The following is a 15,323-nucleotide window of genomic DNA, read 5'->3' on the forward strand; positions in this document are numbered from 1 at the left end:
GTGAAAAAGTGGAAGATGAAAGGGTTCTTTAAAAATGGAAGATGATGAATAGTGCCCCTTCACATTCTTATAGGCACATGGGGGTGTGGATTTGCCACTCCCCGCATGAGTCGTACTACGCACCGCTGGAAATTCCACGCCGCGTGCACGCGGCATGAAACTTCTGCAGACAGTCCACTAAGGGCCCCAAAAACTCCAAATTGACACCAACTGCTCAACATTTAACATTGAAACACCCTAAACCATGTCATACACATGAAAAATAATGCATATCACCGAAAAATTTCATGAAAACACCAAAGAACAACAAAAAAATTGATCAAGGCACACACTCATGGAATTATTACTGCAGGAATTAAATTTCAAGTCTAAAAACTAACTAAAAACTTGGGTTGCCTCCCAAGAAGCGCTTGTTTAACGTCACTAAGCTTGACGTACCTCTCCTTATCTTATGGTGGATCATAAAGATGGAAAACCTCCTTCTTAGCAACCTGCACACATGATGGACAGAATTTCTGCATATTCAAGGAAAAGCTCTTAACCAAGTTACCGAATGAGGGAATGTCGCGCTCTCCCTGTGTGTACTTGTCTCCTATTGTGTGGGAGCGCTTCCGGCGACGATGTCTCGACCTCTTGACTCGGCTAAAAATCTGTTCTATGAATCCTCCTTGTGGTTGCTCCTTGAGGATTTGTTCCGTACAAATTTTTAATTGCGCCTCTTCCATGTCCGGCCATTCCTCATATGGATCCGGATGTAACAATTCCTGCAAGTATTCATTAGAAATCTCATCATTGACATCAATAAAATAACAAGAATCATCAAAGTCAAGAGAGTGCTTCATTGCTTCGGCCAGGCGATATGTGATCTTTTCCTCTCCAATACGCAACGTCATCTCGCCTCCATCCATGTCGATGAGTGCCTTGGAAGTGCGTAGGAACGGTCTCCCCAGAATTAATGGCACCTCCGCATCTTCATCAACATCTAACACAACAAAATCTGCAGGAAAAATATACTTGTCAACCTTCACTAAAACATCTTCGATTATACCTCTAGGATGACGAACGGAACGATCGGCCAGCTGCAAAGTCATGCGGGTCGGACGTGGCTCTCCCAAACCCAATTTCTGAAATAATGCGTATGGCATAACATTAATACTAGCTCCCGAATCGGCCAAAGCTTTTTCTTCCCCCAAACCTCCGATTGCACATGGTATGATGAAACACCCCGGATCTTTCATTTTGTTTGGCAAGTTTTTCTGAAGCATTGCCGAACAATTACCTTCTAATACCACAGCCACACTTTCCTCCATCTTCCTCTTGTTGGTTAAGAGGTCCTTCAAGAACTTTGCATAGCGAGGCATTTGAGACAATGCCTCTACAAACGGAATGTTTATGTGTAGTTGTTTGAATAGATCCGAAATTTCCTGCTTTTGCTCATCAACTTGGTCTTTCTTCAAACGCGCCGGATAGGGAATTCTTGGAGAAAATGAAGGGGAAGGCACAGCTGGCCCCTTTTCCTTGTCTTGCACCCTATCCCTTGGCTGTTCTTGTGGATTTTCAGCAGTCTTCCCAGTGGGGGTTTTGGCTTGAAGAATTTCAGAATTATTCTCAGCAGCACCCTTTTCTTGGAGCCCTCGACCACTTCTCAAGGTGATCGCTTTCACTTGCTCTCTTGGGTTAGTCTCAGTGTTACTCGGCAAGCTTCCAATAGGTCTCTCCGCTAATGATTTTGCTATTTGCCCAACTTGATTCTCCAAATTATGTAAAGAAGCGGTGTGATTACGGAGTGTTGCCTCTATGTTTTGGAACCTTGTGTCGGTTGATTGAATAAACTTCGACAAAACCCTTTCCACTCGAAAACTCTTTCCCGAATCGAAGGTGTTTGCTGAAATCCAGTGGAGCAGCGGCCTTTTGCTGCCCTTGATTTCCCAGAGAGATTTGGGTGGCTTCTCCACCCTTGGTTGTAAGTATTGCTGTAGGGGTTCCCTTGTACTCTTCCCGAATTACCCACAAAATCAACTTGTTCAATTGGAGCTGAAGTGGTAATTGAGATAGGACAATCTGATGGCATGTGTGCACCCCCACAACCATCACAACTTGTGATTGAGGCTACCTTCGATGAAGTCAACGTATCCAACTTCTTGCTTAGTGCCTCGACTTGGGCTGCTAAGGATGTAACCGCATCAATCTCATGGAGCCCGGCCACCTTCTTCTTTTCCCTTGCATTCCATTGATAGCTATTCAATCCCATTTCCTCAATTAGTTGTCGGGCTTGCTCGGGGGTTTTGTTTCCCATTGTCCCTCCCGCGGCGGCATCAAGGAGTTGCTTGGTACTCGAGTTCAACCCATTGTAAAATGATTGAATAACCATCCACTCGGGGAACCCGTGTTGTGGACACTTCCGCAAAAGGTCTTTGAAATGCTCCCAAGTTTCAAATAAGGATTCAAGCTCTATCTGAGCAAACGAAGATATTTCATTGCGAAGCTTTGCCGATTTCCCGGGGAAAAATACCTATGCAGGAAAGCCTCAACCATCTCGTCCCCACGCCAGTGATAGAAGCTCGTGGTAGTGAATGAAGCCATTGCTTGGCTCTTCCCTTCAATGAAAAAAAGGGAATGCTCTCAATCGGATTGCATCATCCGAGACTCCATTGATCTTCAACATATCACAAACTTCGAGGAAGTTCTCAATATGACTATTTGGGTCTTCATCGGCTAACCCATTGAACTGCAGTGCATCGTTGAACCATCTGAATAAAACCCGGCTTTTAACTCAAAAATTTTTGGGCAGCTACCGTGGCCTAACAATGCTTGATTGTGTCCCACGAATTGTAGGCCTAGCAAAAATCTGATAATGTCCTTTGTTGCCCCTCTTGTTCAGCCCATATTTTTCTCGATCTTTCGATATCTATTTCAGCTGGAGAGTCCTGTTCTTGTACAGTGTTCCTTGCCCCTTCTACTGAAATCTTCGTTCAATTTCGTGGTCCTCTTCAACCAATGTCGAAGGGTTCCCTCGGGTCATAACCTCAAGTTGAAATCAATAAAAAAAGAAACAATGAGAACGGCGAAAGAAAGAAATATGAAATAGAAAAAAAAACAAATAAAAATGTGAATGACTAAAGTAATCAAGTCCTAGTGTTCCTAATATCCCTGCTCACCCGAACGGCGCCAAAAAAACTTGACACGTCCGAATATGCGTGTATAAACCGCAAGTGCACGGGTGTCGAGTAATAATTACCCCGGTGAGTGGGTAGTCGAATCCACAGTGAACGGAAGTACTAGTAATAACCACTTCTCAATTATCTAGTCGGAATCGCTAATATGATGAAGTGAACTAATTGCAAGCAAAAGCAAACGAGTATGCAAGAAATAAAGTAGAAGAGTCTCAATCACTAAGGATGAGGTATTCGGGCAATGATCCCCCTAAGATCTTCCTTGAAAGCTCAAGATTCACTAAATGCTCTAGAATCGAGTCTAATGAGTCGAGGTAATCCAACGATAACCAATCCTTGTCTCCAAGCAAAAGGCACTAGTCCCCTACAAGGTCCCGTGGAGAAATCGACCAATCTCAACACCTCACACCCCATATGACCGCAATATGCTCTAAGGAAACCTAAGAGTGAAACCGATTCCTAAATGTAGATCCAACCCCTAATTCCCCGCGAAGGATCCTAACCCCCTACAAGGTCCCGCGGAGAAATCGAGCAATCTCACGCCTCACACCAAATATGGTTGCAAAGAGAATATGGAATACGGAGATAGGGAAACACTCAATCGAAAGGGAAAGGGGACATTCCTCCATCTCAAGGCTCACCCTCTCAACCCTCTTTAATCTTGGAAATCTAACTCTAATGGAGACTTCACACATTAAAGTATTAAATCATGCAATGTAAATCAACCACAAGGATTAATAACACTAGCAAGCAATTAAATCACAAGATTAAAAACTCAAGACAACTCGGATTAACTAGAAACATTAAGAGAATCAATCCAAAAAAATATAAATCTTAGGGTTCACATGCCCAAATACCTACTAGGGTTTAGCCCTCCATGGGCCTAGTTACAAAACAATAATCAATACAATGAAAAGCAATAAAACCCATAGAGAAAAACCCCTCGACTCGCTGGATTGGCCTTGATTGGTAGTTCTACGTCTTGAAGGGTTCCTCTCCGAGCTAGGTCGCCAATGGCTCCCCAAGATGCTATGACGTCGAAGGAACCTATCAAAGTTGGTGAAGAACTCCCTCTCAATTGGCGAAGACCTTCTCCTCAAACCCTAGCCGCCTCTCTCTCAATGTCTATGCTCAAAGCTCCGCAAAAAGTCCCTTTAGAATCGTCCAAAAGGTGTATTTATAGCCTCACCACGCGTCTGTCACGTGCCCCCACGCGCCCGCGTGAACAGTAATTCTGCTACAGCAATTTTACTACAGTGATTCCCACAAACGCGATGATAAACAATCTCCTCTTAAGGCCACACGATCGGGCACACGATCATATGGTAGGCTATACGGCTTTTCCTTCATCAATGCGTCTTGAAAGGTCTTGAAATCTTTATAAAGAGGAAGAATGTGGAGACATGGCTGCCTTCGTGCCCTTCCATTAATAACTTGGCTTGCAAAACTATGGAAGTTGGCACACATCTCCTCATACACGAACTCCTCTTGTGTCTTCCAACTTGATTTGTACAAGAACTCCCAATGTTATGCCATGATAGCCTATCTTCGCTCCCTTTTGAAATCCTAATGCCTTCACAACCTATATGCATAAAAAGAACACCCAATACACAAAAATGAGACATAAACCGAATAAAATATGATGCTCAATATATGTAAAACATGCATAAAAACATGTTCACTCAAGCACTTATCAAGCATATTCCCTGTAGCTGGAGAACTGTAGCACCGGCGCTGTAGCTTCTACTGTAGCACCTGGAAAGTTTTCATGGCAGAAATCGAATCATGGCATACGGCCTCAATGTTGCCCGGTATAGAGCCCGGGATAATCACTGTAGCACAGAGGAAGTTGATTGATTGAAGGCATACTGGCTCAATGAGGTGCTCATTGAGCTAGTATGGATACTATTGGGTGTGCATATGAGGAATTTTCTTGCCCCGAACAGTGTCAATGAGGAGCTCAATGAAGTCCTCATTGAGCCAGTTTACCACCTCGGGATTGATGGATCTTGGACTAAATGAGGAGGGTTATAAAGAGCATCTTGGGGAAAAGAAAGGGGTACTTTTTTGGGGGAGGATTTCTGGGAGACATTTTTGAGGGTGCTTGGCAGCCATCACTTGGGAAGAAGGAGAAAACGAAGATATTATATTCTTGAGGAGATTTTGGCTTGAAGCTTGTGAAGATCAAGGGTTTGAACTTCAAGGGGAAGCTTCATCATCAAGGGAGGAGAAGCATTCGGCACCTTTTGGGCTAGAAGAAGCGTCATTCGGCTGGCATTCCTCCTCCTCTTCATCATTCGGACTAGGGAGTGCCATTTATGCATTTACTTCTTGCTTTTGTTGTGTTTGAGACATTTATTTGTGTGATGTCACACTAGACCCCCAAGGCAACCGGATGTAGGTGAACCTTGGGGGGTTCATCATGTATTTTGGATGCTTCACTTTTATTTGGAATGCATTGGTGTGATTTGTGGTTTAGCTCATGTTGCTTCATGCCTAGAACTATAATACGGAGAAATCCTTAGTTCTTACTTGAGTTGTACACGTAGACATGACCTACTCATGTGTACTAGATCACTTTTGAGCTAAAAGGGGAGATCCTTGACCAACATGCCGAGAAATTGGATGTTGGTTGCCCCTCCGAACCATAAGGATGAACTTAGGTTAAGTGCATCCTTGTTGCGCGATCTCCATGTTCTTAACGCAATCGTAGGAATTTGACTAAGGAGAAATCCTTGTCATCATTTGTATGGGATTAGGGTTTGACTACCGAGAAATCGGGGTTGAACTATTGTTGAGATCCGTCGGTCTAAATCACCCATGCCATCTATTCTTTTGCATCCATGCATCATGGTGAACCCCTCTTGGGAATCCTCATCCCGAGGCCTATTCTTATCATTATTGCTCTTGTGATTTCCTTGCTTATTGTGGGACTGCTACACTTGTATTCTTATTTATATTATTGCACGTATTAGAGTAACACCATGTTTCAATTGTAAGGTTAGAAAGTAAGTGTTGGAGGAGTAATAGGAGCTCCTTAGCCCCGTGGAATACTACGACCCCTGTGTCACTCACAAGGTATTACTTGATGATCCCGTACACTTGCGGGCGATCAATCAGTAGGATGCTGGTCAATGATACCAAACATCGTGTAAAGATCTAACTGTGTGACTACCCCCGTGCTATCCGTCTGGCCCCAAACAGATCAAGCAATCAAGGCGTGAATGTATCAGTGTAATGGGTCTGTATACGTGAGGCTTTTTGGGTGTTCTCACTATCGCTGACTGACATGCGTCTGAATATGCGTGTAAACCGCAAGTACATGGGTATCGAACTAATAATTACCCTGGTGAGTGGGTAGTCAAATCCACAGGGAACAGGGCTACTAGTACTAACTTCTTCTCTGCTTTCTAGCCTAATGATAAATGGAAAGGTGTGGTGATCTAATGTGCGAAGAAATGAATAATGGAGACGAATATGCAAGGGTGAAATGGATGGAGATCTCAATCAGTAAAAGTGGGGTATTCGGGCAATGCTCCCCTAGGATTCAGGGTATTAGGTGCAGGATAAGCAAAGTTTTTTTCTATGATGAGTAAGTTAAGTCGTGGAAATCCAAAAAAATAATCGGATCCCTGCCTCCCGGATCACCGATACTAGTCCCCTAAGAGGTCCCGATGGAGAAATCGCTCAATCTCAACACCTCACACCACATATGACCACAAAGCACTCTAGGGATTCCAAAATATGGTTCCTAAAGATTGATCCAACCCTAATTCTCGGAGAAGGATCCTAACCCCCTACAAGGTCCCGTGGAGAAATCTCTCAATCTCACGCCTCACACCAAATATGGTTGCATAGAGCTTAGGGAACGGAAATAGAATACACCAATCGGAGGGGAAAGGGGATGCTCTCTATCTCATGACTCACCCTCTCAACCCTCTTCAATCTTGAGATTCTAACCCTAATGGAGACCTCTTTCTCACCAAGGTAACAAATCATGCAAACCAAATAACCAAAAGATCAATAAGGCAAGCAAGCATTAGACAATCAAGATTAAAACTTAATCAAACTCAGATTAAATAGAAACACTAAAGCAAATCCACAAAAGATGAGAATCCTAGGGTTCACAAGCCCAAATACCCTCTAAGGTTTTTAGCTCTCCATGGAGCAACATACAAAAACACACCATCAATGAATGAAAGTACATTAAAACCATAGAAATAAACCCCCTTATATATGAACGATGGCCTTGATGGAGAGCTTCGACGTCTTGAAGGACCCACTCCGAAGCTTGGTTCACCGGTGGCTTCCTTGATGCTATGATAGAGGAGGAATCAATCAAAGTTGGTGACGAAGCACCTCAAGAGCCGCAAAGACCTCCTCTCCAAACCCTAGTTGTCTCACCTCTCAAGAGCCGCACAAAAGATGAGAAAGAATAGGGCAAAACGGCTATTTATAGGCCTTAGACCGTGTCTATCACGTGCCCCACGCGCCCATGTGGATTTTCCACACGCCCGCGTGGGCTGCACGAATTTCCACGCGGGCGCATGAACATTAATTTTGCTACAGTACTGCTACAATAAAATTGCTACATTACTTTGCTGCAGTACTTTTCACAAAACGCGGTCCAAACACTCTTCTCTTGAGGCCACATGTCCGGGCACACGTCCATGTGGTAGGCTATAAAACTTTTCTTCATCGACGTATCTTTGAGAGGTCTTGCAATCTTCACAAAGAGAAGGAACATGAAGATGTGGCTGCCTTTGTGCCCTTCCAACTAGAGAATTGACTTAAATCTTCTTGGAAGTTGGCACACATCTCCATGTTTATGAACTCCTCTCGTGTCATGGTCCTTGAATTGAACAAGAACTCCCAACATTGTGTCTTTATAGCCTATCTTTGCTTCTTTTTTACTCTTCAAGGCATTCACAACCTATATGCATAAAAGAACACCAAATACACAATATCAGACATAACCATGGTAAAAATGATGCTCAATGCACGTAAAACATATATAAAAATATGTCTACTCAAGCACTTATCACTGACTGCCAAGGTTGCCCAATAGTGGTTCCTACTCACATCACTTGGGAAATCAAGCTTTAGGCGGTCACCAAGCATCAAATTGATAAATTGATCATCATATATCCCCAAATACTTGGCAAATTCCATGTGGTTCATCGCATGAGATTTTCCAAAAGCTTTAAAATCGATGGTAGCACACTTCTTGTCACGCACAGAGTGCGAATCTTATCGTGCCTCAAAAGTGCTCAAAACCTCCAAAGTTAATTGGTGAAAGGATGGTTCATCGATTGCAAATAGATTTTTCCTAACAATTATGTGATAACCATCCTTTGACTTGATTTTCTATCCCAAGACTTTCCACAAGGCCCCAATCAATGTTGCGCACCATTGCAAATGGTTTTTTCTTCCAAATATCATAATTCTCTCGATGATGTGGCAACTTGAAGACGGGTTCCTCGGGTGTAGGTAATGGTGTGGTGGTTCTTGGGCGTTTGGAGGTGAGCCTTTTGTTATTAGGCATCCCTACAACAAAGATAAACTTTGATCAACCTTGAGGGATTCAAGATAAATCAAAAATAAGATACAAGAGATAGGGGAAAAGGATGAAAAAAACCAAAGGTTTAGAGGCCATACGACCCGTATGGGTGCCATATGGTCACTATTCATGGAATCAAAATTTTTTTTACATAAATTCAAATGAAAATCCATCCATGACATTCACATCATCCAAACCAAGCAAAATGTTTGAAAAATTCCACACAAAAGCTCCAAGAATGCAAAGACAATGAAAAAGATGAAACTAGGGCATCAAAGAGCATACCGACAAAATCTTGAGAAAAACTAGCGTTAAACTTGAGGAAAACCACTAGATCGGCGTCTCCAATGGATGAGGAGAAGATTAAAGGAATTCTCTGAAACTTTTATCTTATTTCTCTAGCCATTTCATTATTTGCCCGTTTCATCGTTTCTTTTTCTTTTTCTTTTTGATCTTAACTTTCTACTATCTTTCTTGGTTTTGCAAGGTACTGTGCATGACACGTTCAAATCCATCAACTTTGATTACACCATATAGTGAAATCGAAAGAACCTTGCATCGGAGATTGAGAGAAGTTGGTGAAGGGTCGGGTGCACAAAACCTTGAAATTGAGGACAGAGAATCTTTAATCATGGCTGAAGAGCGATGCACTTTATCCGAATATGAAAGACCTCAATTCACGGGTGATGAGTTTAGTGTTCAAGCACCAATCGTGGCATCCAATAATTTTGAAATTAAAGCAAGTACAATTGCATAATCCAAAATTCGGTTCAATTTAATGGCCTTGCAAATGAGGATGCACATGACCACCTTTCCCAGTTCCTCCAAATTTGCTCTACATTCAAGATAAATGGGGTATAGGATGATGCTATCCAATTGAGGCTATTTCCATTTAGCTTGAGAGATGGGGCATATCGTTGGCTTACATCTTTATCTCCGGGGTCAATAAAAACATGGAAGGATATAGTTAAAAAATTCCTTGGGAGGTATTTTCCACCAAGGAAAGCGGCCAAATTGAGACAGGAAATTTCGGCCTTCAAACAAGGGGAATCTGAAACATTGTTTGAAGCCTATGAAAGATTCAAGGATCTCCTTAGAAGATGCCCCCATCATGGTTTTGCTTCATGGATGCGAGTACAGATCATCTACAATGGGCTGAACTATGCTACTCGCCAATTCATTGATGCCACGGTGAGTGGATCCCTTAGCAACAAGTATCATGATGAGGCCGAGCAATTACTTGAGTCTATGGCAAGTAATGAATCACATTGGGCCTTAAGAGGATCTTCACAAAAAAATGCTGGAATTTATGAAGTGAGTAGCAATGATGCCTTGGCCGCAAAAGTTGATGTGTTAACCCGAAAGCTTGATCTTCTTATCGGTAGTAGTTCAAGGCCAGAATCAGTGATGAGTTGTAGTACTTGTGGTGGTGGTGGGCATGGAGCGGTGCAATGTCCTATTGCTAGCTCCTCTGTTGCTTTTATTGAAAATGTCAACTATATTGGGGGGCACGAAATCAAGGAAACCCGTACAACTCAACTTACAATCCAAGATGGAAGAACCACCCAAATTTTGCATGGAACCAGGGTCAACGACAAAGAGGTGCACCACCCCAAGGATCTCAATTTCAACAACCGGCTATTGAGAAGAAATTTACTACTAAAGAGGTTCTTGCCAAGTTCATCCTCGATCTCGATGCGGATTTAATAGCATAACCCGAGTAGCATGGATGCACAATTTAGCAAGGTGAATACTCGAGCTCACTCGAGTGTGCCAAACTGTTCAATGAGATAGGTTCTATTTTTGAGAAACCTCCAAGCTTCTGTAAAATCACTTGAGAATCGACTGGAGGAACTCGCCAAGGCAAATTCTGAGCGGCCCTTAGGTTGTCTTCCTAGTAACACGGAAGACAATCAAAGGAACTACTGAAGGCCATTTCCCTTAGAAGCGGGAAGCAGAGTTAAGACAAGGGTCAAAGTTGACCCAAGTTTCAAGGAAAGTGGGGTAGCCTTTGAGGAAGACCCCAAGTTAGCTGAAAAAACCGTTGAAGAAAACAATCATGGAAGAAATGATAAGCCCCAATAACAAGGACCGTCAAAATCATCCAAGTACAAGAAAACAAACCCTTATCCAGCCATACTGAAGGAAGACAAGGACGATGTTCAATTTAAAAGATTCATCAACATCTTCGAATAACTCCACCTAAACATTCCGATAGTTGAAGCATTGACCCAAATGCCTAAATATACCAAGTTTTTAAAAGAGCTCCTTACGAACAAGAGAAAGTTGGAGGAAGAAGGCACGGTTTCACTCACCGGGAATTGCTCAGCCATTTTAGAAAGGAAGCTCCCACACAAGTTGAAGGATCCGGGAAGCTTCATAATTCCGTTCATGCTTGAAAGGGAGTCCAAGAAAATGCTCTAGCGGATTCGGGGGCTAGCATAAATGTCATGGCATACACCATGTATTTGAAACTGGGCTTGGATGAGTTAAGGCCCACGAAGATGACTTTACAATTAGCGGATCGATCAACAAGAAAACCTCGTGGGATTGTTGATTGTCCAAGTGGACAAATTTGTCTTTCCTATGAATTTTGTCATCATGGATATCGATGAGGATGTGGAGACACCATTGATTCTTGGCCGACCATTCCTTAGAACCTCGGGTGCCCTAATTGATTTAAAAGGAGGGAAATTAATGTTGAGAGTCAGAGAAAAGGAAGTGGTGTACACTTTACCGGCTGCCATAAAACACTCTTTAAACCATGATGACACACTTTACTTCATCGATGAAACTGATAGGTTAATTTCTGATTGTGTGCAGGAGGTGCTCTTGATAAATCCTTTGGATGAGTATTTGGGAGACTTAGAGAATGAAGAACAAGAAGAACCCCACTACCATCCTTAAATTCACAACTTGAAGCAACCAAAGGAGAAGGTATGACCTGCACCAATGCTAAAGAAAAAGTAAAAAAAGAATCAATGAAGAAGAAAATGTGGAGGGAAATTCATGGGAGAAAAAAGAAAGGTACCAAGCCTCATCATCCCACACCTCAAGGAGGAAAGGTAAATTTTTCACCCTTCTCTACGCATGAACAATTGGAAGTCTTTTCCTTATAGTCATTGAATTTGCCGAGAAGAAATAACACTCCAAAGGTTGATGAATTACCTTTCAGATTTGTTGGAGTGGAAGGGTTTAGAAAGTTTATGATTGTTGTATGACATAGGTATAAAGGTCTATCTCATTGGACACTTAGGTGGGATTGTTATCAACAGCATTTGGGTGAAATGATAAAGCTGAAAACTTACTTTAAAAAGTGTAGTCAAAGAATTACATGTGCATTATAATATATTTCATTGATTGTGACTAGAAATTGCGTAAGAAGATTCTAAATTTTTGTTCAATCTCTTTTCATAAGTGTGAGTCAATTGGGAAGAAAATTGAAGAAAGTTTAGTTGGTTGGGGTATCAATAAGGTGTTTAGCATTACAGTAGATAATGCTAGCTCAAAGATGTGGTTGTTGCTTATTTGAAAAGAAAAGGAAGTTGATGAATTGGGGAACATCCATTGCTAATGGTAACTATTTGCTATGAGGTGTATTGGTCATATTACTAACCTTGTTGTTGTTGAAGGGTTAAAAGAAGTGAATGTCTCAGTGAAAAATTTGAGAGATGCGGTTAGATACATAAGGGCTTGTCCTACTAGGATGAATTATTCAAGGAGTGTGTTACAATGGAAAACATAGAATGCAAAAAGCTTTGTGTTTGGATGTTTCTACAAGGTGGAACTCCACCTATCTTATGTTATCTATTGCAGAACAATGCGAGAGGGCCTTTGATAGGTATGAGTATCTTGATCCTTGTTTTAAGCATGATTTGAAAGCTGAAGCAGATGGGATCCCATCATGTGTTTATTGGGACGTTGTTCTGAAATTGTCAAATATGCTGCAATTCTTTTACCATAGCACTTTGCGCATTTCTGGTTCAAAATATGTTAAATCTAATACCCTATAGACTAAAATTAGTGATTTTTATGGTAATTTTCAAGAATGGGTTCAAAGTGATGATATTGATTTGAGTCTCATGGGGGATAAAATGAAGAGAAAATTTGACAAGTATTGTAGTCGGGAAATTGATATGGTTTGGTGTTGTTTTGGATCCTAGGCGAAATTTGAAGTCATGCAAATTGCCTTTTCACACATTTATGGGGAAGATGTAGGTGAAAGTTTATTCCAAAATGTGAAAGCTTCAATGTTCAACTTGTATCAAGAATACAAAAAATATGAACTTGAAAAACAACAATTCAGAACCCCCAATGTCAATGAACCTCAACCAACAATTGATGTGGGTGATGGTGGATCTAATGGCAGGGAGAAAGTACCAAGGCATTTCATCAAAAAAACATGTATAAAAAGCAAAAAGACTGAAGCGGGCGACCTGATTCTGTAAGAAAATCTGAGCTTGAACTTTATTTGAATAAAGAATTAGAAGGGGGGGGAATTGATATGGTTTGGTGTTGTTTTGGATCCTAGACAGAAATTTGAAGTCATGCAAATTGCCTTTTCACACATTTATGGGGAAGATGTAGGTGAAAGTTTATTCCAAAATGTGAAAGCTTCAATGTTCAACTTGTATCAAGAATACAAAAAATATGAACTTGAAAACAACAATTCAGAACCCCAATGTCAATGAACCTCAACCAACAATTGATGTGGGCGATGGTGGATCTAATGGCAGGGAGAAAGTACCAAGGCATTTTCATCAAAAACATGTATAAAAAGCAAAAAGAGCTGAAGCGGGCAGACCGATTACAGTAAGAAAATCTGAGCTTGAACTTTTATTTGAATAAAAGAATTAGAAGAGGACTCTATTGATATTGATATACTCTTGTGGTGGAAGGCTAATTCAGCAAGATTTCCTATTCTTTCTCAAATGGCAAGTGATATCATGGCTATGCCAATTTCAATCGTTACTCGAGTTCGCTTTTTAGCCTTTGGTTGGAGGGCACTTGATCCATATAGGAGTTCTCTATCTCCTAAAATTGTAGAAGACTTGATATGTACTCAAGATTGGCTCAAAGCTTCAACTACTAACTTGCTATTTGTGGAAGAAGACAATAATGGTATGGAAAAGCTTGAAGATGGTAATTTTTCTATTTTTTATACTCTCTTTTTAGTAGTTGTAGTTATTCCTAATATTCCATACTTTCTATCTAGTACTTTTAGTAATTGCAAATATGAAATCATTAAAATGGTTAATAACAAATTTTTTTGGTTCTTTTTCAGAGTTTGTGAAAACAATGATTGGTGTGTGTGAGCCGGCTTTGAGTAGTAACAAGAAACTTTGAGTCCTATATTATTGTTTCTTTGTTTTATTAATTTGACTTGTGAATTGTGATCATTTTTTTATTGTTTTGTTTTTCTTTCGTGTAATGTGTAATGTAATTATCATATTTTTCATTGATAATCTAATTTTTGCACTTGTTTTTTTAAAAAATTTTTAGGTGTAAAAAGAAGGTGCTAGTGATACTTCAGTCTTGGGGAGTTGGAATTTGAATTTTTGTTACTGTTTTGGTGAAAGTAATGTTAATATTAAACTTGAAGTGGCTAATATTCTTTTGGATGCCACTAATGACAAAGATAGGGTGACTAATGATCTTTGATCGAGTTTTTATAGGCTAGTAATTATTTTGTATATGCTTATATGGTATCGTACTAGCATAGGGACTCGATAATCTAGTTATAACAACTACTATTTTACAATTATGTTAATTAAGACTCTACTTATCCAGGTGTGTGTCAGTAGAGGGTTGTTTGATTAAGACTCTTCTCTTCTTCATTTATCTATAATTTTTCTTCATGTATGTTGGTGTTGTGTAACTTGTGCTAGTCCACATTTTCAAGTTTATTTCTTTTTCTTTGTATTGGTTTAATTGATATTGATAATATTTTTAATTTTTAAGTCTTAAACAACAAGTTAATTGGTTATAATCAGGCTAAAATGATAGAATGATGAATTAAAAAAAATTATGAATTAATAGTTCAATTAATTGGCCTACAAATCATTTTAAAAAAACTTTTTTTATATAATTTCGGTTAAATAAAAAAATTTGGTTAATAATCAAATCGAACAAAAAAATTTTGGTTTTTACCTTTATTTGGTTCGGTTCAGTTCTTATTTTTTTAACATATTTTAGTTCAATTAACCGAATGGTTCGGTTCGGTTCTTAATTTTTTGACATATTATAGTTCAGTTAATCGACAATTCGGTTTGGTTCGATTCACAGAACCAAGCGATGCTTTCTGCCTTGGGAACAAGGTAATTCACCGATTATTATTATTATTCTTAATATTATTATTGTCTTATTTCTATGGTGTAATAAACTGTTTGTGGAAACATATATGGTTCAATAACACATTTAATGGGAAACCAAACATTAATTATTTTTCAAGCATGCATAATTTATTGTGCATCATACAAACATGGGAAGATGAACATCGTCGGGGTCGATACCACCACCCATCAACCTTTCTCGTTCTCTACAAAAACTGAGAGCCCTAGGGTTTTCAGCACCGTCGCAATGCCATAGAT

General features: G+C 40.3%; 2 non-coding genes across 2 annotated transcripts; one reads left to right on the top strand and one right to left on the bottom strand.

Annotated features, from left to right (window-relative positions):
* Positions 1 to 2,381: 2,381 nt before the first annotated feature.
* Positions 2,382 to 2,487, top strand: LOC120265994. The gene has a single exon (XR_005537838.1). It is a non-coding gene; the product is annotated as a small nucleolar RNA R71 (small nucleolar RNA).
* A 7,257-nt stretch (positions 2,488 to 9,744) lies between these two features.
* Positions 9,745 to 9,851, bottom strand: LOC120266004. The gene has a single exon (XR_005537848.1). It is a non-coding gene; the product is annotated as a small nucleolar RNA R71 (small nucleolar RNA).
* Positions 9,852 to 15,323: the final 5,472 nt, after the last annotated feature.

Source organism: Dioscorea cayenensis, chromosome 7, assembly GCF_009730915.1.
Source record: "Dioscorea cayenensis subsp. rotundata cultivar TDr96_F1 chromosome 7, TDr96_F1_v2_PseudoChromosome.rev07_lg8_w22 25.fasta, whole genome shotgun sequence".
Classification (NCBI taxonomy): Eukaryota; Viridiplantae; Streptophyta; class Magnoliopsida; order Dioscoreales; family Dioscoreaceae; genus Dioscorea; species Dioscorea cayenensis.